Source organism: Oncorhynchus kisutch, linkage group LG19, assembly GCF_002021735.2.
Source record: "Oncorhynchus kisutch isolate 150728-3 linkage group LG19, Okis_V2, whole genome shotgun sequence".
NCBI lineage: Eukaryota > Metazoa > Chordata > Actinopteri > Salmoniformes > Salmonidae > Oncorhynchus > Oncorhynchus kisutch.
Window position 1 is genome coordinate 53,795,687 of NC_034192.2, and position 25,113 is coordinate 53,820,799.

At 44.8% G+C, this 25,113-nt stretch overlaps 1 pseudogene; it reads left to right on the top strand.

Annotated features, from left to right (window-relative positions):
* Positions 1–25,113, top strand: part of LOC109910198 (teneurin-2-like) — a 331,746-nt pseudogene that overhangs the window by 192,108 nt on the left and 114,525 nt on the right.

Genomic DNA, 25,113 nt, shown 5'->3' on the forward strand with positions numbered 1-25,113 from the left:
GTGACACTGTCAGAGATTTATTTAGAATTCAATGCACACTTAACCAGCATGGCTACCACAGTATTCTGCAGCGATACACCATCCCATCTGGTTTGCGCTTAGTGGGATAATCATTTGTTTTTCAACAGGACAATGACCCAACACACCTCCAGGCTGTGTAAAGGCTATTTGACCAAGAATGAGAGTGATGGAGTGCTGCATTAGATGATCTGGCCTCCAAAATCACCCGATTGAGATTGTTTGAGATGAGTTGGTGTTACGGCTTTCTAGTTGTGAAGGAGAGTCGGACCAAAATGTAGCGTGTAGATTGCGATCCATGTTTAATGAATAACGTAAACACGAAGTAACACAAACACTACAAAACAAAGAATGTAAATAATGAAACGAAAACCGAAACAGCCTATACTTGTGAAAACTAACAAAGATAGGAACAAGAACACTAAGGACAATCACCCACGACAAACTCAAAGAATATGGCTGCCTAAATATGGTTCCCAATCAGAGACAACGATAAACACCTGCCTCTGATTGAGAACCACTCCAGACAGCCATAGACTTTGCTAGATAACCCCACTAGCTACAATCCCAATACATACACACCAAAACCCCAAGACAAAACACACCACAATACAAAAACCCCATGCCACACCCTGGCCTGACCCAATACATGAAGAAAAAATACTTAGACCAGGGCGTGACAGTTGGACTGCAGAGTGAAGGAAAAACAGCCAACAAGTGCTTAGCATATGTGGGAACTCTTTAAAGACTGTTGGAAAAGCATTCAAGGTGAAGCTGGTTGAGAGAATGCCAAGAGTGTGCAAAGCTGTCATCAAGGCAAAGGGTGTCTACTTTCAAATATCTCAAATATATAATAGATTTAAATCAAATCAAATCAAATCAAATTTATTTATATAGCCCTTCGTACATCAGCTGATATCTCAAAGTGCTGTACAGAAACCCAGCCTAAAACCCCAAACAGCAAGCAATGCAGGTGTAGAAGCAGATTTGTTTAACACTTTTTTGGTTACTACATGATTCCATATGTGTTATTTCATAGTTTTGACATCTTCACTATTATTCTACAATCTAGAAAATACTAAAAATAACCCTTTGCTCTGAGACTTGAAATTGAGCTCAGGTGCATCCTGTTTCCATTGATCATCCTTGAGATATTTCTACAACTTGATTCACCTGTGGTAAATTCAATTGATTGGACATGATTTCGAAAGGCACACACCTGTCTGTATAAGTTCCCACAGTTGACTGCATGTCAGAGCAAAAACCAAGCCATAACAGAGAGCTTGGGGAAGAGAGAGAGACACACAGCATATGTACACACCAGAGGAGGCTGGTGGGAGGAGCTATAGGTTACAGGCTCAAATGGTATTTATTCCATTCCATAATGAGCCTGTTCTCCTATAGCTCCTCCCACCAGCCTCTGGTACACACACACACACCAGCGACCGTAGACACAAACAAGCATAATCACACACACAAACACTCTCTCCCTCACACACACACACACACAGACAGACAGACAGACAGACAGACAGACAGACAGACAGACAGACAGACAGAGACACACACACACACAGACACACACACACAGTGTGTGACTTCCTGGGGATTATCTCTGTTGTTAGTTTCTGCATGGCTTGGCCATTCTAATTTCCTGCTCAGCGTCCACTCTACATGACACACACACAAACATGCTCATGGTTACACACACACACAAGAACACACACATGAATTTACACACTTGTATTTCTGTTTAGCAAGTGGAAATGGAAAACCAAATGTGGTTCAGGGTTTGGAATTGGGTCTGGCTCAGAGCACCTGCTCTGAACGTTCTCAGACACACATTCTCAGAGAGATAGAAGATTCTCAGGCCAAATGGAGCGCGTCTGATCGCTCCTAGAAAGAGCTAGCGTTAGCGCTGTGGCTCTGCGGCCCATTCATTATGCATAAGGAGCGCTATCTATTTTTAGCGAGAGGGTCACTAGCTACTTGCCAGGAAGGGAAGGTACAACTTAATTTCTCTGCTGGGATGAATGTTTAATCACTGTTGTTGTGACAAAGCAAGTGTGCAGTTGTTTCTGTGGAGATTAGTGGGAGTTAACCAGTTACCTCCCTCAGAAGCTGAACATTTACAATAAAAGGAAGAAAGAGAGAAAGAGAGAACTAGAGAGAGACAGAGGGAGAGAGTGAGAGAGAGAACACTGAGTTTAGCTCTATGCTGATTTATTTTAAACTGCTGAACTAGAGCTTTTAGCCTTCACACACACACACACACACACACACACACACACACACACACACACACACACACACACACACACACACACACACACACACACACACACACACACACACACACACACACACACACACACACACACACACACACACACACACACACACACACACACACACACACACACACACACACCACACACACACACACACACACACACACACACACACCACACACACACACACACCCCGCCAGGCGACTCATTGTGTTGAACCAGAGAAAATGTCAATAAACAGTGTACCCTTCCAGAGCCTGGAAAACAAACAGCTTCCTATGGTTATTACTGCCATGGGCCTAACACACACACAGACACCGACACACACGTACACAGACAAAGACACTTTGTCACACACACACACGTACAATGCGAAGTTAATGTGCCATGAAGAGCCCCTGCCTCATTTTGCTGGTGTCTGCATATGTACCCCAGCCTAATGCTTTGGTGTAGCTCTCTAGCAGACTAACAGGCTAGTGTTGCTGTATAAATAATGCTTTGGTGTAGCTCTCCAGCAGACTAACAGGCTAGTGTTGCTGTATAAATAATGCTTTGGTCTAGCTCTCTAGCAGACTAACAGGCTAGTGTTGCTGTATAAATAATGCTTTGGTCTAGCTCTCTAGCAGACTAACAGTCTAGTGTTGCTGTATAAATAATGCTTTGGTCTAGCTCTCTAGCAGACTAACAGGCTAGTGTTGCTGTATAAATAATGCTTTGGTGTAGCTCTCCAGCAGACTAACAGGCTAGTGTTGCTGTATAAATAATGCTTTGGTCTAGCTCTCTAGCAGACTAACAGGCTAGTGTTGCTGTATAAATAATGCTTTGGTGTAGCTCTCCAGCAGACTAACAGGCTAGTGTTGCTGTATAAATAATGCTTTGGTCTAGCTCTCTAGCAGACTAACAGGCTAGTGTTGCTGTATAAATAATGCTTTGGTCTAGCTCTCTAGCAGACTAACAGGCTATCGTCACTGTAGAATACGGACCAGTACATCACTGGGGCCAAGCTTCCTGCCATCCAGGACCTATATGGCAGGTGGTGTCAGAGGAAGGCCTAAAAATTGTCAAAGACTCCAGCCACACTAGTCATAGACTGTTCTCTCTGCTACCGCACAACAAGCGGTATCCACAGGTGTAGATCTTACTGTGAAATGCTTACTTAAATGCCATTAACCAACAATGCAGAGTAAGAAAATATTAGCTAAATTAACTGAAGTAAAAAAAGTAACACAATAAAATAACAATAACGAGGCTATATATACAGTGAGGGGAAAAAGTATTTGATCCTCTGCTGATTTTGTACGTTTGCCCACTGACAAAGAAATGACGAGTCTATAATTTTAATGGTAGGTTTATTTGAACAGTGAGAGACAGAATAACAAGAAAAGAATCCTGAAAAAAACGCATGTCAAAAATGTTATAAATTGATTTGCATTTTAATGAGGGAAATAAGTATTTGGCCCCTCTGCAAAACAGGACTTAGTTTTGCCACCTTGGTGGGTCTATCGTCCCTTTGATGCGGTGAAGTTGTCCTGTCCCCTTAGCAGAAAAATACCCCCAAAGCATAATGTTTCCACCTCCATGTTTGACAGTGGGGATGGTGTTCTTGGGGTCATAGGCAGCATTCCTCCTCCTCCAAACACAGCGAGTTGAGTTGATGCCAAGAGCTCCATTTTGGTTTCATCTGACCACAACACTTTCACCCCACTCTGAATCATTCAGATGTTCATTGGCAAACTTCAGACGGGCATGTATATGTGCTTTCTTGAGCACGGGGACCTTGCGGGCCCTGCAGGATTTCAGTCCTTCACGGCGTAGTGTGTAACCAATTGTTTTCTTGCTGACTATGGTCCCAGCTGCCTTGAGATCATTGACAAGATCCTCCTGTGTAGTTCTGGGCTGATTCCTCACCGTTCTCATGATCATTGCAACTCCACGAGGTGTGATCTTGCATGGAGCACCAGGCCGATTGACAGTTCTTTTGTGTTTCTTCCAACTGTTGTCACCTTCTCACCAAGCTGCTTGGCGATGGTCTTGTAGCCCATTCCAGCCTTGTGTAGATCTACAATCTTGTCCCTGACATCCTTGGAGAGCTCTTTGGTCTTGTCCATGGTGGAGAGTTTGGAATCTGATTGATTGCTTCTGTGGACAGGTGTCTTCTATACAGGTAACAAGCTGAGATTAGGAGCACTCCCTTTAAGAGTCTGCTCCTAATCACAGCTCGTTACCTGTATAAAAGACTCCTGGGAGCCAGAAATCTTTCTGATTGAGAGGGGGTCAAATACGTATTCCCCTCATTAAAATGCAAATCAATTTATAACATTTTTGACATGTGTTTTTCAGGATTGTTGTTGATGTTATTCTGTCTCTCACTGTTCAAATAAACCTACCATTAAAATTATAGACTGATCATTTCTTTGTCAGTGGGCAAACGTACAAAATCAGCAGAGGATCAAATACTTTTTTCCCTCACTGTAGGGGATACCGGTACCGAGTCTATGTGCGGGGGTACGGGTTAGATGAGGTAATTGAGGTAGTATGTATATGTAGATAGGGGTAAAGTGACATAGATAATAAACAGGTTAGTTGAGGTAATTGAGGTAGTATGTATATGTAGATAGGGGTAAAGTGACATAGATAATAAACAGGTTAGTTGAGGTAATCGAGGTAGTATGTATATGTAGATAGGGGTAAAGTGACATAGATAATAAACAGGTTAGTTGAGGTAATCGAGGTAGTATGTATATGTAGATAGGTGTAAAGTGACATAGATAATAAACAGGTTAGTTGAGGTAATCGAGGTAGTATGTATATGTAGATAGGGGTAAAGTGACATAGATAATAAACAGGTTAGTTGAGGTAATCGAGGTAGTATGTATATGTAGATAGGTGTAAAGTGACATAGATAATAAACAGGTTAGTTGAGGTAATCGAGGTAGTATGTATATGTAGATAGGGGTAAAGTGACATAGATAATAAACAGGTTAGTTGAGGTAATCGAGGTAGTATGTATATGTAGATAGGGGTAAAGTGACATAGATAATAAACAGGTTAGTTGAGGTAATTGAGGTAGTATGTATATGTAGATAGGGGTAAAGTGACATAGATAATAAACAGGTTAGTTGAGGTAATCGAGGTAGTATGTATATGTAGATAGGTGTAAAGTGACATAGATAATAAACAGGTTAGTTGAGGTAATCGAGGTAGTATGTATATGTAGATAGGGGTAAAGTGACATAGATAATAAACAGGTTAGTTGAGGTAATCGAGGTAGTATGTATATGTAGATAGGTGTAAAGTGACATAGATAATAAACAGGTTAGTTGAGGTAATCGAGGTAGTATGTATATGTAGATAGGGGTAAAGTGACATAGATAATAAACAGGTTAGTTGAGGTAATCGAGGTAGTATGTATATGTAGATAGGGGTAAAGTGACATAGATAATAAACAGGTTAGTTGAGGTAATCGAGGTAGTATGTATATGTAGATAGGGGTAAAGTGACATAGATAATAAACAGGTTAGTTGAGGTAATCGAGGTAGTATGTATATGTAGATAGGTGTAAAGTGACATAGATAATAAACAGGTTAGTTGAGGTAATTGAGGTAGTATGTATATGTAGATAGGGGTAAAGTGACATAGATAATAAACAGGTTAGTTGAGGTAATTGAGGTAGTATGTATATGTAGATAGGGGTAAAGTGACATAGATAATAAACAGGTTAGTTGAGGTAATCGAGGTAGTATGTATATGTAGATAGGGGTAAAGTGACATAGATAATAAACAGGTTAGTTGAGGTAATCGAGGTAGTATGTATATGTAGATAGGGGTAAAGTGACATAGATAATAAACAGGTTAGTTGAGGTAATCGAGGTAGTATGTATATGTAGATAGGTGTAAAGTGACATAGATAATAAACAGGTTAGTTGAGGTAATCGAGGTAGTATGTATATGTAGATAGGGGTAAAGTGACATAGATAATAAACAGGTTAGTTGAGGTAATCGAGGTAGTATGTATATGTAGATAGGGGTAAAGTGACATAGATAATAAACAGGTTAGTTGAGGTAATCGAGGTAGTATGTATATGTAGATAGGGGTAAAGTGACATAGATAATAAACAGGTTAGTTGAGGTAATCGAGGTAGTATGTATATGTAGATAGGGGTAAAGTGACATAGATAATAAACAGGTTAGATGAGGTAATCGAGGTAGTATGTATATGTAGATAGGGGTAAAGTGACATAGATAATAAACAGGTTAGTTGAGGTAATCGAGGTAGTATGTATATGTAGATAGGGGTAAAGTGACATAGATAATAAACAGGTTAGTTGAGGTAATCGAGGTAGTATGTATATGTAGATAGGGGTAAAGTGACATAGATAATAAACAGGTTAGTTGAGGTAATCGAGGTAGTATGTATATGTAGATAGGGGTAAAGTGACATAGATAATAAACAGGTTAGTTGAGGTAATCGAGGTAGTATGTATATGTAGATAGGGGTAAAGTGACATAGATAATAAACAGGTTAGTTGAGGTAATCGAGGTAGTATGTATATGTAGATAGGGGTAAAGTGACATAGATAATAAACAGGTTAGTTGAGGTAATCGAGGTAGTATGTATATGTAGATAGGGGTAAAGTGACATAGATAATAAACAGGTTAGTTGAGGTAATCGAGGTAGTATGTATATGTAGATAGGGGTAAAGTGACATAGATAATAAACAGCGACTAGCAACAACGTAAAAAGAAGGGGGTCAATGTAAATAGTCTGGGTGGCCATTTGATGAACTGTTCAGTAGTCTTATGGCTTGGGGGTGGAAGCTGTTGACAAGGCTTTTGGACATAGACTTGGTACTCCGGTACCTCTTGCCATGCGGCAGCAGAGAGTAACTCAACCACACTAAACCACAACCATCAGGACACGGCTTACTTGGAAACTTGAAACCACAAGCTTGCTTTCAAAACTGTCATTTCTTCTGCTATTGAAAGTGCCATATATAATTCAGTAGAATTTGAATGAATATTTGTTTTTTTAAATATTAATCGAAGGAGAGGGAGCTTTGAAAAATGCTATGCATTTTTATGGGTAGATTTGAGAGGGAAAGGCAGTGTGGTTTGTGAATGTAAATACAAGAATGTATACAGATGTCGTGTGTGTGTCTGTTTGAAATGTAAATAGTAGCATATATCACAGGTTCACAGCCATTAACAGGGGTGTAGAAATAGATGGAAAAGGACTGATGAAAAGGGATGAGAGTAGATGAGACGGGAGGAGGAAGAAAATACAATGTTTTGGAGATTATATGCATGACTATGAAACCCCATCTTCCTCCACACACACACACACACACACACACACACACACACACACACACACACACACACACACACACACACACACACACACACACACACACACACACACACACACACACACACGCGCACACGCACATGCACACATACCGAACCTTTGAGGTGGCAGGCAGAGAGTAACATAATGTAAATCAAGGAGAGTACTGCCAGTCTTCAGAAGCGTACAGCAGGGAGATATTAAAGCATGGTGTGTTAGTCCTGCAGTTCAGATGACTACAACCATGCCGTCATTATGATATTTCATAGCAAAAACAGGTCCATTTCAGAAGGATATTAATTGTCCTTCAGCTGAAATTTCAGCTGAAATTTCCATTTCATTCAAAAAAAAAATTACCAAGGCACATCAAAGTTCAAATAATGTAATGACTTTTTAATCGTTGTATTTTTGTTTGAGTGAAGGAAGGAGAGCATCTAGACCAGTAAAATGACATGTTACTGCTATTTCTTCTCTTCTCTCTCTTGCCATTCCTGTCTTCTTTCTGAATAACCATCTTGTTTTTTCTCTCCCTCTCTCTGTCCAGGAGCTCCTAACCACCTCGGTGGGTCCACCCTGCGACCCCCCCTGCCCCCCCCCCACAACCACCAGACCCTTTCCCACCACCACCACCACTCCTCAGCCAACAGCCTGAACAGGAACACCCTGAGAGGGGGTAGGAACCCCATCCACGCCCCCCCTCCAGTACCAGGGGATGGGCCCACCTCACCAGAGTCTGTACAGCTACAGGACAGCTGGGTACTGAATAGTAACGTCCCACTGGAAACCAGGTGAGAAACTAGTCCCACTTAAACACACTGAATACACACTGCAGACCAGGTGAGACCAGTGACACAATACTTAACTGCACTTAATTCCAGGTGAGACCAGTAGCAGAGTGTATAAAATCTCTACTTCATACTGGTACATGTTGACTAGCTGAGGCCAGAAGCACCATATCGTTGCCACATACAATGCTGTCCCTAGTGCTGTCCCTAGTGCTGTCCCTAGTGCTGTCCCCAGTGCTGTCCCTAGTGCTGTCCCTAGTGATGTCCCTAGTGCTGTCCCTAGTGCTGTCCCCAGTGCTGTCCCTAGTGCTGTCCCTAGTGCTGTCCCTAGTGCTGTCCCCAGTGCTGTCCCTAATGCTGTCCCTAGTGCTGTCCCTAGTGCTGTCCCCAGTGCTGTCCCTAGTGCTGTCCCTAGTGCTGTCCCTAGTGCTGTCCCTAGTGCTGTCCCTAATGCTGTCCCTAGTGATGTCCCTAGTGCTGTCCCTAGTGCTGTCCCTAATGCTGTCCCTAGTGCTGTCCCTAGTGCTGTCCCTAGTGCTGTCCCTAGTGCTGTTCCTAGTGCTGTCCCTAGTGCTGTCCCTAGTGCTGTCCCTAGTGCTGTCCCCAGTGCTGTCCCTAGTGCTGTCCCCAGTGCTGTCCCCAGTGCTGTCCCTAGTGCTGTCCCCAGTGCTGTCCCCAGTGCTGTCCCCAGTGCTGTCCCTAGTGCTGTCCCTAGTGCTGTTCCTAGTGCTGTCCCTAGTGCTGTCCCTAGTGCTGTCCCCAGTGCTGTCCCTAGTGCTGTCCCTAGTGCTGTCCCCAGTGCTGTCCCCAGTGCTGTCCCTAGTGCTGTCCCTAGTGCTGTCCCTTGTGCTGTCCCTAGTGCTGTCCCCAGTGCTGTCCCTAGTGCTGTCCCTAGTGCTGTCCCCAGTGCTGTCCCTAGTGCTGTCCCTAGTGCTGTCCCCAGTGCTGTCCCTAGTGCTGTCCCTAGTGCTGTCCCCAGTGCTGTCCCTAGTGCTGTCCCTAGTGCTGTCCCCTAGTGCTGTCCCTAGTGCTGTCCCTAGTGCTGTCCCCAGTGCTGTCCCTAGTGCTGTCCCTAGTGCTGTCCCTAGTGCTGTCCCTAGTGCTGTCCCCAGTGCTGTCCCTAGTGCTGTCCCTAGTGCTGTCCCTAGTGCTGTCCCTAGTGCTGTCCCCAGTGCTGTCCCTAGTGCTGTCCCTAGTGCTGTCCCTAGTGCTGTCCCTAGTGCTGTCCCCAGTGCTGTCCCTAGTGCTGTCCCTAGTGCTGTCCCTAGTGCTGTCCCTAGTGCTGTTCCTAGTGCTGTCCCTAGTGCTGTCCCTAGTGCTGTCCCTAGTGCTGTCCCCAGTGCTGTCCCCAGTGCTGTCCCTAGTGCTGTCCCTAGTGCTGTCCCTAGTGCTGTCCCTAGTGCTGTCCCCAGTGCTGTCCCTAGTGCTGTCCCTAGTGTGAACCGAAGCTGGAGAGAGAAACGTAGGTTCACTTTATTACCTTCATCCTTATCATGCTGAACACAAAGACTGCTGTCGTTCAATTGCAATATGTACAATACTTTGGTGTGTTAGCACTGGAAATACTAAGTACACACACACACACACACACACACACACACACACACACATACACACACACACACACACACACACACACACACACACACATACACACACATACACACACACACACACACACACACACACACACACACACACACACACACACATACACACACACACACACACACACACATACACACACACACACACACACATACACACACACACACACACATACACACACACACACATACACACACACACACACACATACACACACACACACACACATACACACACACACACACACACACATACACACACACACACACACACACACACACACACACACACACACACACACACACACACACACACACACACACACACACACACACACACACACACACACACACACACACACACACACACACACACACACACACACATACACACACACACACACACACACACACACATACACACACACATACACACACACACACACACACACACACACACATACACACACACACACACACACACACACACACACACACACACACACACATACACACACACACACACACAAAGAGCCTCAGAGGAAGGCGGGCGTACTGCAGCTCACCGCTCACACACCCGTCTCCTCCGGTCTTGCTTGCAGAGACAAAGAGCTGCCCCTCCCCTCTTCTCTGTTCTCTGCTGTAGTTGTGTTTCTCCTCTCTAATCCTGATCCCAGATCAGATCCCCAGAGAGAGAGCACCATGCGGTATTGATGTCTGATCAGCACTAATTCACTAGTACAGGTCCCAGGCCTGTGGTAGAATTAGTTGATGTTGTAACATGCACAGCAAGGAAATGCCAATAAGTGGAGCAGTAACGCTCTAACACACACACACACACACGCACACACATATACCAGTGGAGGCTGGTGACTTGAACATTTGAGAAGGATGGGAGACCCAAAGTATAGACGCGGAACGCACGGAGACGTGAAAGAGAATCGTCAAAGAAAAATGATTTAGCCTAAAGGATTTAATAAAGACATGTATAGTACAACATTATGGGGAATGAGAGGGCTACTTACACAGTGTTGGGAAGGGATCACAGCAGTGATTGAATGAGGGTATGAGGCATGAGTTGTTCAGAGGCTTGACTTCAGTGCAGGAAAGGATTTTACTGGGGAGACAAAAAGCAATAACACAACACACTACACAGGTAGACAAAATAACTAGTTGGTTAGTCCAAGCAAGGAGTAAGATCACTGATGTGTAATAATGTGATTGTGGAAGTGATTGACTACATACAGGAATGAGAGAAAATAGACAGGTTTACTCAGAGAGCTTGGAGAGGAAACATTCAATGTGCCAGTGGATGAGTGGACACATGAGATGTGGCGTCAGTTCATGTCAGGAGAGAGTTGAGTGGTCATCACCTCTTAATCAGCAAACAGGAGGGGACTTAGCTGTAAATACAAATAGCAGATACATTCCATTACAGCTGCACCATTGTAGGTTTGAACAACACGTTTCTTCATGAAGTCAAACACAGACTGTGCGTCTAACCCACTTGACACATCAAAGTAGCCCAAGAAACGTTCCTGAATATCGCCCTGATCATCCACATACCTGACCATATCTGACAAATGCAAGCAGATTGGTGGCACAATAGGTCCCAGAGTAGGAGGGCAATTTGTAGTCCCTGGGGCCCGGAGCTTTTCCTTATCTGTTAACCTAACCAGGAGAACACTCTGGGCCCTACAATGATAAAGTGACTAATCATTTGTAAAAATGTTTTATAAGGGCTGTGATGCGACCAGTCTTTCCTAATCAGGTCACATGGTTTAAACCTCCTGGCCCTGCGGGGGGGGGGGGCTACCTTATATTTGTTCATATGAATTATATTTAGACCAGATTCGGAGGGGGATTTCCTCTACCCAGACACATTAACAACAACTGATAGATTGAACTCACAGGGATGAGCTTTATGCATGTTTGCATCACTCAGGCCTATGCAACTGTAGCCCTTATAAAACATGTTCTCACATCTGTCATCACTATTATGTTGATTGATTCATTCCACTTCATCATTTTGCATTGAGACGTATAGGCAGCCTAGCCAGCCCCATTTTCAATGTAATCCAAATTTGATCACATTCACATTTTCTCCTGGCACACAAATAGACTATAAATACAAAAGATTTCCAATTAGTTTACCCAGAACAGATGGACAGGGTGCATGGGCTGTACGCATCTGCTCCTATTAGTAGCCTACAGTTGATCAGACTGAAAAACAGTCTCGTTTTCATCCCGTACCGCATGTCAGGTCTCTAATGTTTAGGTGTAGTCTAGGCTGCTGCAACATTTGTGTAATGAGTCGTGTCCTTTATTAAAAAACTATTATTTCAGGCCCAAAAAAAAGCAGTGGTGTTGATAAGCCGCTTGAGAATATCCCTGTTTCTTCTTAATTTCTCGTTGTGTTGCACAGTTTGAATATGAAGACCTTGGACGTGATCCATGCCGCTTTTTCCCAGAAGCTTGAATCTGATGTGGGCAATTACATGCTCCTTGCTTTTGTTTTGCCATTTAGCTGAACGATCGATGTTCTTCGGGTCACTGTACCCACTTTTCCACCAAGGCTCAGACTTTCCAAATAGCAGGCAAGGCCAGCAGTACAGGCGGCTTGATGAAAAGCTCCCTGTTAGCCAGCTGTACTTTTAATACCAGGTGGTATTGAACGCCCTCACCTTTTCATCCTTCTTCAACTGATCTCAGGCAGCGGTCGACCTTCAGTTTTAATTCACACCTTTTCATCCTTCTTCATGAAACTGATCTCAGGCAGCGGTCGACATTCGGTTTTAATTCACACCTTTTCATCCTTCTTCAACTGATCTCAGGCAGCGGTCGACCTTCGGTTATAATTCACACCTTTTCATCCTTCTTCATGAAACTGATCTCAGGCAGCGGTCGACCTTCGGTTTTAATTCACACCTTTTCATCCTTCTTCATGAAACTGATCTCAGGCAGCGGTCGACCTTCGGTTTTAATTCACACCTTTTCATCCTTCTTCAACTGATCTCAGGCAGCAGTCGACCTTCGGTTGTAATTCACACCTTTTCATCCTTCTTCATGAAACTGATCTTAGGCAGCGGTCGACCTTCGGTTGTAATTCACACCTTTTCATCCTTCTTCATGAAACTGATCTCAGGCAGCGGTCGACCTTCGGTTTTAATTCACACCTTTTCATCCTTCTTCAACTGATCTCAGGCAGCGGTCGACCTTCGGTTTTAATTCACACCTTTTCATCCTTCTTCAACTGATCTCAGGCAGCGGTCGACCTTCGGTTTTAATTCACACCTTTTCATCCTTCTTCATGAAACTGATCTCAGGCAGCGGTCGACATTCGGTTTTAATTCACACCTTTTCATCCTTCTTCAACTGATCTCAGGCAGCGGTCGACCTTCGGTTTTAATTCACACCTTTTCATCCTTCTTCATGAAACTGATCTCAGGCAGCGGTCGACCTTCGGTTTTAATTCACACCTTTTCATCCTTCTTCAACTGATCTCAGGCAGCGGTCGACCTTCGGTTGTAATTCACACCTTTTCATCCTTCTTCATGAAACTGATCTCAGGCAGCGGTCGACCTTCGGTTTTAATTCACACCTTTTCATCCTTCTTCATGAAACTGATCTCAGGCAGCGGTCGACCTTCGGTTTTAATTCACACCTTTTCATCCTTCTTCATGAAACTGATCTCAGGCAGCGGTCGACCTTCGGTTTTAATTCACACCTTGTCATCCTTCTTCATGAAACTGATCTCAGGCAGCGGTCGACCTTCGGTTTTAATTCACACCTTTTCATCCTTCTTCATGAAACTGATCTCAGGCAGCGGTCGACCTTCGGTTTTAATTCACACCTTTTCATCCTTCTTCATGAAACTGATCTCAGGCAGCGGTCGACCTTCGGTTGTAATTCACACCTTTTCATCCTTCTTCATGAAACTGATCTCAGGCAGCGGTCGACCTTCGGTTTTAATTCACACCTTTTCATCCTGCTTCATGAAACTGATCTCAGGCAGCGGTCAACCTTCGGTTTTAATTCACACCTTTTCATCCTTCTTCATGAAACTGATCTCAGGCAGCGGTCGACCTTCGGTTTTAATTCACACCTTTTCTGTGTACCCCAGAAAGGGGTTCTTCGACAAAAGTCAACAATATCTGCAGTGGTGTTTGCGGCTAAAACTGCAAACTCGAGCTGGTAGCTAGCTAGCTACTGCTACTTGCTACTGCATATAGCAAGGCAAATTGAAATGAATTGCACTATCTGGACACAAAAATAAAGTTCTAAAACCAAGAAAACAATGTATAATCTATCTCATCCAGCTCCGGTAATTTGAGGAAACTCATTTGAATTGAATTATATCCCAAAAATGCTCAACTATCACTTTTTGATCTCTATCCAATGTCACTAACTCACCAAGCTTCTAAACACATAGAACCCCCCCCCCCCCCCCCCCCCCCATAATGCCCTGCGGTACACTCCCAATACAACACACTAGGTTAATTCTCTGATCCTAATCCTATGATTGGATGGACAACATGTCAGTTCATACTGCAAGCTTTGATTGGTTGGAGGACATCCTCCGGAAGTGGTCATAATTACCATGTAAGTCTATGGAAGGGGGTGAGGCCTACGAGGCTCCTAGGTTTTGTATTGAAGTCAATGTACCCAGAGTAGGACAGTGCTGTTGAAGTTACTGTACACCTTCATTGCAAAGCAGTGTGTTTTAATTAATTATTTGGTGACATATTAATATATTTAGTATAATTTTATCTAAAAAGAATAACGTTTTTAGTATTTCACTACTTATTTTTATGACATTTCACTGAGGAGGATGGTCCTCCCCTTCCTCCTCTGACACACACACACACACACACACACACACACACACACACACACACACACACACACACACACACACACACACACACACACACACACACATAGAGTAACACACACACACACATACAAACATAAAGCAACACACACACACTCACACAGTAGACCACCCTCAGAAGCTTTTAAATTAGGGGAAAGTCTCTGCAGATGGACACACACGCTCTCCTGTCTGTCCTGCCAGCCCAGCCTGTTTAGGTTCAGGTGGTAGGGGCTGGGTATGGCTGTGTGCCCTGTCACAGGGACTAGAGCTGGAGCTCCAGACATGCCTGCCAACCCCCTCCCTCTGGCCCCAGGACTGGTCCTCTTGTTTTGGCATGGGGAGAGGAGAGGGTTGGTGAACTGGCTAGAGCTCCTGGAGACAGAGCCAGAGAGTCAGAGCTGTCAGTCACACCATCAGACGGCTGCCAGTACCTATCCTCCCTCTCATTAAGAGATGACACTGTAGCCGTGTGTGTGTGTGTGTGTGTGTGTGTGTGTGTGTGTGTGTGTGTGTGTGTGTGTGTGTGTGTGTGTGTGTGTGTGTGTGTGTGTGTGTGTGTGTGTGTGTGTGTGTGTGTGTGTGTGTGTGTGTGTGTGTGTGTGTGTGTGTGTGTGTGTGTGTGGTGTGTATTGCAGGTTGACAGGGAAGAGAGATGTAGATTGATCTCCATGAACGCCCCAGAGCAACGCATTTGGAAGGAGAAAGAGTCAGGAGAAAGAGACAGGAGAGAAGGAAGGAGATTTAGGGAAGGCTAGAATGACAGCGCAAGAGAGGGGGTAGAAACTGAGAGAGAAACTGAGAGAAAGAGGTGTTCAAAATAGATTGAGAGAGAGAGAGAGAGAGAGAGAGAGAGAGATAGAGAGAGAGAGAGAGAGAGAGAGAGACAGAGAGAGAGAGAGAGAGAGAGAGAGAGAGAGAGAGAGAGACAGAGAGAGAGAGAGAGAGAGAGAGAGAGAGAGAGAGAGAGAGAAATAACAGATGGAGAGAGAAAGGCAGGAAGGTGCAGAGATGGAGGGATGATGAAAACAGATTGTATGGAGGGGAGATTGAGAGGAGGGGATGTGTTACTGTTGTGTCCCATATCCAATCTGTGTGTGTGTGTGTGTGTCTGTTCAGCTCTCACACAGTTTGATTTCCAATCTGTCCCGCAAACCCTGTCGGCCAGCTGATGCCAGCTTCAATCTGCCTCTCATCTCAGGATATCCCCCCACACCCCTGTCTCTGTCTTGCCCCGCTCTGGGAGATAACAGGAGAGATATACGGCAGAAAAAGCCATTCACATGCCTGACTGGAGACAAATGTGGAGATTTTACCTGGTTTCATTGGTTGGTTACTTCGTTTCATTTTAGAACCAGTGGTGAGGGGGAGAAAAGGGGAGGGAAGGAAGGAATGTCTGGAATCTAAATATGTTCACAGATACCCTGGCAACCACTGACGAGGTGAAAGAGAGAGGGGGGGGGGGGGGGCTGGACAATTAACCAGACGACAGAGGGAATTCTGGGTAATTAGCAGAAAGTCAAAGCTCTTATTCATACACACACAGAGACACACAGCAGCAACACGACGGTCTATATAAATATACATCAATGTTAATTAATTAGCCAGACAGAGCAGAGCTCAAGCTTTTAATTTCTCTTCATAATTGGTCCCATCTATTGACAACAACACTTCCTTTACAATACTGGGAGTGGATTCTGCTCACATAGAAATTAAACCAATGGAACACTCTGTATCCCTCTATCTGTCACTCTCTCTTTCTCTGTTTCTCTCTCAATTCAAATCAATTCAATTCAAGAGGCTTTATTGGCATGGGAAACATATGTTTACATTGCCAAAGCAAATGGAAGAGACAATAAACAAAATGGAAATGAACAAGGGCAACATTAGCAAACATTACACTCATAAAAGTTTTTAAATTGAGTCTGTACATAGTCAAGGGTTTTCTTAATTTGTGGTCAGTCACAATGGTCAGGTACACTATCTATCTATCTCTCTATCGATCAGTTGATCTATGTATCTATATACATATATATATAGACACACACACACAAACACTCTCCAAAACCCTCAGTAATTAGTTTGCTTTAGTCACCACTGTCAGTGTGTATATTAGCGTCTGTTCAAATGAGCATTATAGCTTCAACTTTCTTTCCAGCCTGTGTGTGTGATTTTAGGCACTATACTCTCTCTCTCTATTTTTCTGTCTTCGTCTACCAGAGACAGATAGAGGTGGAGGAGGTGGAGGAGGTGGGAAAGAAGGGACATCCAATTGTATTTGTCACGTGCGCCGTATCCAACAGACCTACCAGTGAAATGCTTACTTATGAGCCCTTAACCAACAATGCAGTTTTAAGAAAAAAAGTGTTAAAGTATTTACTCAAATAAACTGAAGTAAAACCATCTAAAATAACTATTAAAAATGTACAAATAAAAAATAATTAAGGAGCAACAATAAATAACAGTAGTGAGGCTATATACAGGGGTACTTGAGTTAATATGCACATATACTGTAGGTAGAGGTAAAGGGACTATGCATAGAAAATGAACAGTGAGTAGCAGCAGTGTAAAAATGGGGCTGGGGTGGGGACAATGCAAATAGTCTGGGTAGCCATTTGATTAACTGTCACAGGAGTAGAAGCTTGGGGGTAGAAGCTGTTAAGAAACCTGTTGTACCTATACCTGGCGCTCCGGTACCGCTTGCCGTGCAGTAACAGTGAGAACAGTCTATGTCTAAGGTGGCTGGAGTCCTTGGCAATTTTTTGGGCCTCCCTCTGATACCGCCTGGTATAGAGGGCCTGGGTGGCAGGAAGCTTGGCCCCAGTGATGTACTGACCGTACACACTACCTTCTGTAGTGCCTTGCGGTCGGAGGCCGAGCAGTTGCCATGCCAGGCAGTGATGCAACCAGTCGGACTTTTGAGAATCTCAGGACCCATGCCAAATCTTTTCAGTCTTCTGAGGGGGAATAGGCTTTGTCGTGCCCTCTTCACGACTTTCTTGGTGTGTTTGGACCATTCTAGTTTGTTGGTGATGTGGACACCAAGGAACTTGAAGCTCTCAACCTGCTCCACTACAGCCCCGTAGATGAGAATGGGGGCGTGCTCGGTCCTCCTTTTCCTGTAGTCCACAATAATTTCCTTTGTCTTGATTACGTTGAGGGAGAGGTTGTTATCCTGGCACTACACAGCCAAGTCTGTGGCCTCCTCCCTATAGGCTGTCTCATCATTGTTGGTGATCAGCCCCCTCCCCCCCAAACACACACACACACACATGCACAAACACACACACACACAGGCACACACACACACACACGCGCACACACACACACACACACACACACACACACACACACACACACACACACACACACACACACACACACACACACACACACACACACACACTGCAGTCAGCTTTGCAGCAGTGTGTTGACCCCTTACTGTCTCATCTGTCACACAAACACAAAGGCTTTGTTCTGTCAGACCACCTGGGGGACTGTTGCTAAAGTAAATGTGTGCATGTGTGTGTGTCCATGTGTGTGTGTGCGTGTGTGCGTGTGCCTGTGTGTGTGTGTGCGTGTGTGTGTGTGCGTGCGTACATGATAAAGGACGCATGTTGAAGGTTTTGGGAGTGCTTGAGGTTTTGTAATTTTTACTCAGTTTGGTCTTAGTTCTGTCTCTACCTCTATAGGGATGGGAGGAGGAGAGGAGAGGGGGAGAGGAGGAGAGGAGAGGGGGAAAGGAGTAGAGGAGATGGGGAGAGGAGGAGAGGAGATGGGGAAAGGAGGAGAGGAGAGGGGGATATGAGGAGAGGAGAGGGGGAGAGGAGGAGAGGAGAGGGGGAGAGGAGGAGAGGGGGGGGGGGGAGAGGGGGATATGAGGAGAGGAGTGGGGGAGAGGAGGAGAGGAGAGGGGAGAGGAGGAGAGGGGAGGGGGAGAGGAGGAGAGGAGATATCAACCAGAGAAGAGAGAAGGAGTGGGCAGATGAAAAGTATGATGGGTAAAGATGGGAGGGATGGACAAGATGGAAGGAAGGTAGAGAGAAGGAGAGGAGAAATGGAAGGAAGGTAGAAAGAAGGAGAGATGGAAGGAAGGTAGAGAGAAGGAGAGATGGAAGGAAGGTAGATAGAGGGAGAGATGGAAGGAAGGTGAGAGAAGGAGAGGAGAGATGGAAGGAAGGTGAGAGAAGGAGAGATGGAAGGAATGTAGAGAGAAGATGAGGAGAGATGGAAGGAAGGTGAGAGAAGGAGAGATGGAAGGAATGTAGAGAGAAGGAGCGGAGAGATGGATGGAAGGTAGAGAGAAGGAGAGATGGAAGGAAGGTAGAGAGAAGATGAGATATGGAAAGTAGAGAGAAGGAGAGGAGAATGGAAGGAAGATGGATATATGGAAGGAAGGTAGAGAAGGAGAGGAGAGGTGGAATGAAGGTAGAGAGAAGGAGATGAGAGATGGAAGGAAGCTAGAGAGAAGGAGAGGAGAGATGGAAGGAAGCTAGAGAGGAGAGGAGGATGATCGAGTGAAACAGATGCTGCTGTAGAGAAGGAAAGGGGAGATGAGGAAAATAGTAGAGAAGAGCAGAGAAGAGGAGGAGGGTACAGCAGGTGTGGTGCTAGCAGAGGATAATGGAGAGTTCGAGTGGGGGATGATGGGTAAAATCCTTCTCTGATCCGTTCCCTTACCTCACTGGGGAGATGGATGAGAGAGAAAGAGAGAGCGAGGGAGATGGATGTGAGAGAAAGAGAGAGGGAGGGAGATGGATGCGAGAGAAAGAGAGAGCGAGGGAGATGGATGAGAGAGAAAGAGAGAGCGAGGGAGATGGATGAGAGAGAAAGAGAGAGCGAGGGAGATGGATGAGAGAGAGAGAGAGCGAGGGAGATGAATGAGAGAGAGAGAGAGCGAGAGCGAGGGAGATGGATGACAGAGAGAGAGAGCGAGGGAGATGGATGAGAGAGAAAGAGAGAGCGAGGGAGATGGATGAGAGAGAAAGAGAGAGCGAGGGAGATGGATGCAAGAGAAAGAGAGATCGAGGGAGATGGATGCGAGAGAAAGAGAGAGCGAGGGAGATGGATGAGAGAGAGAGAGAGCGAGGGAGATGAATGAGAGAGAGAGAGAGCGAGAGCGAGGGAGATGGATGACAGAGAGAGAGAGAGCGAGGGAGATGGATGACAGAGAGAGAGCGAGGGAGGGTGGGTAAAGAGGACAGAGGTAGGTTTAGAGAGAACTTGAGTTGTTACCGTCAGAATAGGAACTCTACTCAGACCAAGGATATAGAAAATAACACAGTGGGTGTCATTAAAGTTTCCTTAAAGGTGAAATTGGGGAAAGGCACACCCCACTGGGCACAGACGTCAGTTCAACATCTATTCCACGTTGGTTCCACGTAATTTAATTGAAACAACGTTGATTCAACCAGTGTGTGCCCAGTGGGACGTGTGTGTGTGTGTGTCTGTGTGTGTGCGTGCGTGCATGCGTATTTCCTTCACATCTGTGAGCAATTGACTCTCAGTCTCTGACCTCATATCTCTCTGTTTCTCTCCATTCTCAACTTCTCTCTCTCCAGTTGGCTTCTCTGGGGTTTATTTGTGTTTTGACTATATGTGTGTTTTGAACCTCTGTGTGTAGAATTTCTGTCCAACTAAAACGAACATCTCTTTTCTTCTTAATCTCTCTCTTCAGGCACTTCCTGTTTAAGACGTCGTCGGGGACGACCCCTCTCTTCAGTAGCTCCTCCCCCGGTTACCCTCTGACCTCTGGGACTGTCTACTCTCCGCCCCCTCGCCTATTACCCAGAAACACCTTCTCCCGCTCTGCCTTCAAGCTCAATAAGCCGTCTAAGTACTGCAGCTGGAAATGTGCTGCAGTGTCGGCCATTACTACAGCCAGCCTGCTGGCTATACTACTGTCTTACTTTATAGGTAGGTAGAGTACACTCACTCAGCCTGCTGGCTATACTACTGTCTTACTTTATAGGTAGGTAGAGTACACTCACTCAGCCTGCTGGCTATACTACTGTCTTACTTTATAGGTAGGTAGAGTACACACACTCAGCCTGCTGGCTATACTACTGTCTTACTTTATAGGTAGGTAGAGTACACTCACTCAGCCTGCTGGCTATACTACTGTCTTACTTTATAGGTAGGTAGAGTACACACACTCAGCCTGCTGGCTATACTACTGTCTTGCTTTATAGGTAGGTAGAGTACACACACTCAGCCTGCTGGCTATACTACTGTCTTACTTTATAGGTAGGTAGAGTACACACACTCAGCCTGCTGGCTATACTACTGTCTTACTTTATAGGTAGGTAGAGTACACACACTCAGCCTGCTGGCTATACTACTGTCTTACTTTATAGGTAGGTAGAGTACACACACTCGGCCTGCTGGCTATACTACTGTCTTACTTTATAGGTAGGTAAAGTACACACACTCAGCCTGCTGGCTATACTACTGTCTTACTTTATAGGTAGGTAGAGTACACACACTCAGCCTGCTGGCTATACTACTGTCTTACTTTATAGGTAGGTAAAGTACACACACTCAGCCTGCTGGCTATACTACTGTCTTACTTTATAGGTAGGTAGAGTACACACACTCAGCCTGCTGGCTATACTACTGTCTTACTTTATAGGTAGGTAGAGTACACACACTCAGCCTGCTGGCTATACTACTGTCTTTATAGGTAGGTAGAGTACACACACTCAGCCTGCTGGCTATACTACTGTCTTACTTTATAGGTAGGTAGAGTACACACACTCAGCCTGCTGGCTATACTACTGTCTTACTTTATAGGTAGGTAGAGTACACACACTCAGCCTGCTGGCTATACTACTGTCTTACTTTATAGGTAGGTAGAGTACACACACTCAGCCTGCTGGCTATACTACTGTCTTACTTTATAGGTAGGTAGAGTACACACACTCAGCCTGCTGGCTATACTACTGTCTTACTTTATAGGTAGGTAGAGTACACACACTCAGCCTGCTGGCTATACTACTGTCTTACTTTATAGGTAGGTAGAGTACACACACTCAGCCTGCTGGCTATACTACTGTCTTACTTTATAGGTAGGTAGAGTACACACACTCAGCCTGCTGGCTATACTACTGTCTTACTTTATAGGTAGGTAGAGTACACACACTCAGCCTGCTGGCTATACTACTGTCTTACTTTATAGGTAGGTAGAGTACACACACTCAGCCTGCTGGCTATATCACTGTCTTACTTCATAGGTAGGTAGAGTACACACACTCAGCCTGCTGGCTATACTACTGTCTTTATAGGTAGATAGAGTACACACACTCAGCCTGCTGGCTATACTACTGTCTTACTTTATAGGTAGGTAGAGTACACACACTCAGCCTGCTGGCTATACTACTGTCTTTATAGGTAGGTAGAGTACACACACTCAGCCTGCTGGCTATACTACTGTCTTTATAGGTAGGTAGAGTACACACACTCAGCCTGCTGGCTATACTACTGTCTTTATAGGTAGGTAGAGTACACACACTCAGCCTGCTGGCTATACTACTGTCTTTATAGGTAGGTCGAGTACACACACTCAGCCTGCTGGCTATACTACTGTCTTTATAGGTAGGTAGAGCACACACACTCAGCCTGCTGGCTATACTACTGTCTTACTTTATAGGTAGGTAGAGTACACACACTCAGCCTGCTGGCTATACTACTGTCTTTATAGGTAGGTAGAGTACACACACTCAGCCTGCTGGCTATACTACTGTCTTTATAGGTAGGTAGAGTACACACACTCAGCCTGCTGGCTATACTACTATCTTTATAGGTAGGTAGAGTACACACACTCAGCCTGCTGGCTATACTACTGTCTTACTTTATAGGTAGGTAGAGTACACACACTCAGCCTGCTGGCTATACTACTGTCTTTATAGGTAGGTAGAGTACACACACTCAACCTGCTAGCTATACTACTGTCTTTATAGGTAGGTAGAGTACACACACTCAGCCTGCTGGCTATACTACTGTCTTTATAGGTAGGTAGAGTACACACACTCAGCCTGCTGGCTATACTACTGTCTTTATAGGTAGGTAGAGTACACCCACTCAGCCTGCTGGCTATACTACTGTCTTACTTTATAGGTAGGTAGAGTACACACACTCAGCCTGCTGGCTATACTACTGTCTTTATAGGTAGGTAGAGCACACACACTCAGCCTGCTGGCTATACTACTGTCTTCATAGGTAGGTAGAGTACACACACTCAGCCTGCTGGTTATACTACTGTCTTTATAGGTAGGTAGAGCACACACACTCAGCCTGCTGGCTATACTACTGTCTTACTTTATAGGTAGGTAGAGTACACACACTCAGCCTGCTGGCTATACTACTGTCTTTATAGGTAGGTAGAGCACACACACTCAGCCTGCTGGCTATACTACTGTCTTTATAGGTAGGTAGAGTACACACACTCAGCCTGCTGGTTATACTACTGTCTTTATAGGTAGGTAGAGCACACACACTCAGCCTGCTGGCTATACTACTGTCTTTATAGGTAGGTAGAGTACACACACTCAGCCTGCTGGCTATACTACTGTCACATATAATCATGTGTGTGTTTGCTTCCCTGCCCACCTGTGGGAAGCAGAATGTTGATCAATTCCTGATCAATCTGGTTTGATTGCAGTTCATCAATATCAGCAGCTGTGCTGCATGTAGCCTGGTTTGTATTTGCAACAAGGAGTCTGATTTGATACGACACCCCATGTGGCTCGTTGACTGGCATGGTGCTGTGAGAATTGTTGTGTGAGCATACCACTTAGTTCCTTTCCAAGCCCACAGTCACAGCATGGTGCTTGGACACATACACAGGTCTGGGAACAGATAAAGAACTCAGACACACAGAGACTCAGCAGGCCGCTGGAGCATTATCACTGATTTGAGAACAGTTTAAAGTATAGAGATGTCTCTAGCAGAGCAATGGCAGGAGTATAAAGGAGATGAGCTATGGAAAGAAGATGAGAATAGATCTCTCTGTACTCTCACTGAGTTACTCTAGTAAAAGATGGAGAGAGGGAGCGTGAACGAGAAAGAGAGAGCAGGATGGAGTGCGAAAATGAAAATCGGAGTGAGCCTACATATGAGAGATGTGGGCAGTGAGAGAGGGTGTATTTTGGTAGCTGTGTCTCTTTCTCTCTCGCTTCCTAAAAGCTTTTTGTGTGTGTGTGTGTGTGTGTGTGTGTGTGTGTGTGTGTGTGTGTGTGTGTGTGTGTGGTGTGTGTGTGTGTGTGTGTGTGTGTGTGTGTGTGTGTGTGTGTGTGTGTGTGTGTGTGTGTGTGTGTGTGTGTGTGTGTGTGTGTGTGTGTGTGTGTGTGTGCGCAGCGGTGGTGACGCAAGTGAAAGGGAATGTCACCCAGTAAATTACTACTTGAGTAAAAGTCTAAAATTATTTGGTTTTAAATATACTTAAGTGTCAAAGGTAAATGGAATTGCTAAACAAGTACTTAAGTATCAAAAGTAAAAGTATAAATCATTTAAACTTCCTTATATTAAGCAAGACAGAGGCACAATTATAATTTTTTTGACGGATAGCCAGGTTGCACACGTCAACACTTAGACATCATTTACAGAAAAAGCTTTTGTGTTTAGTGAGTCTGCCAGATCAGAGGCAGTAGGGATGACCAGGGATGTTCTCTGTTTAGTGAGTCTGCCAGATCAGAGGCAGTAGGGATGACCAGGGATGTTCTCTGTTTAGTGAGTCCGCCAGATCAGAGGCAGTAGGGATGACCAGGGATGTTCTCTGTTTAGTGAGTCTGCCAGATCAGAGGCAGTAGGGATGACCAGGGAGGTTCTCTGTTTAGTGAGTCTGTCAGATCAGATGCAGTAGGGATGACCAGGGATGTTCTCTGTTTAGTGAGTTTGCCAGATCAGAGGCAGTAGGGATGACCAGGGATGTTCTCTGTTTAGTGAGTCCGCAAGATCAGAGGCAGTAGGGATGACCAGGGATGTTCTCTGTTTAGTGAGTCCGCCAGATCAGAGGCAGTAGGGATGACCAGGGATGTTCTCTGTTTAGTGAGTCTGCCGAGTCTGCCAGATCAGAGGCAGTAGGGATGACCAGGGATGTTCTCTGTTTAGTGAGTCTGCCAGATCAGAGGCAGTAGGGATGACCAGGGATGTTCTCTGTTTAGTGAGTCTGCCAGATCAGAGGCTGTAGGGATTA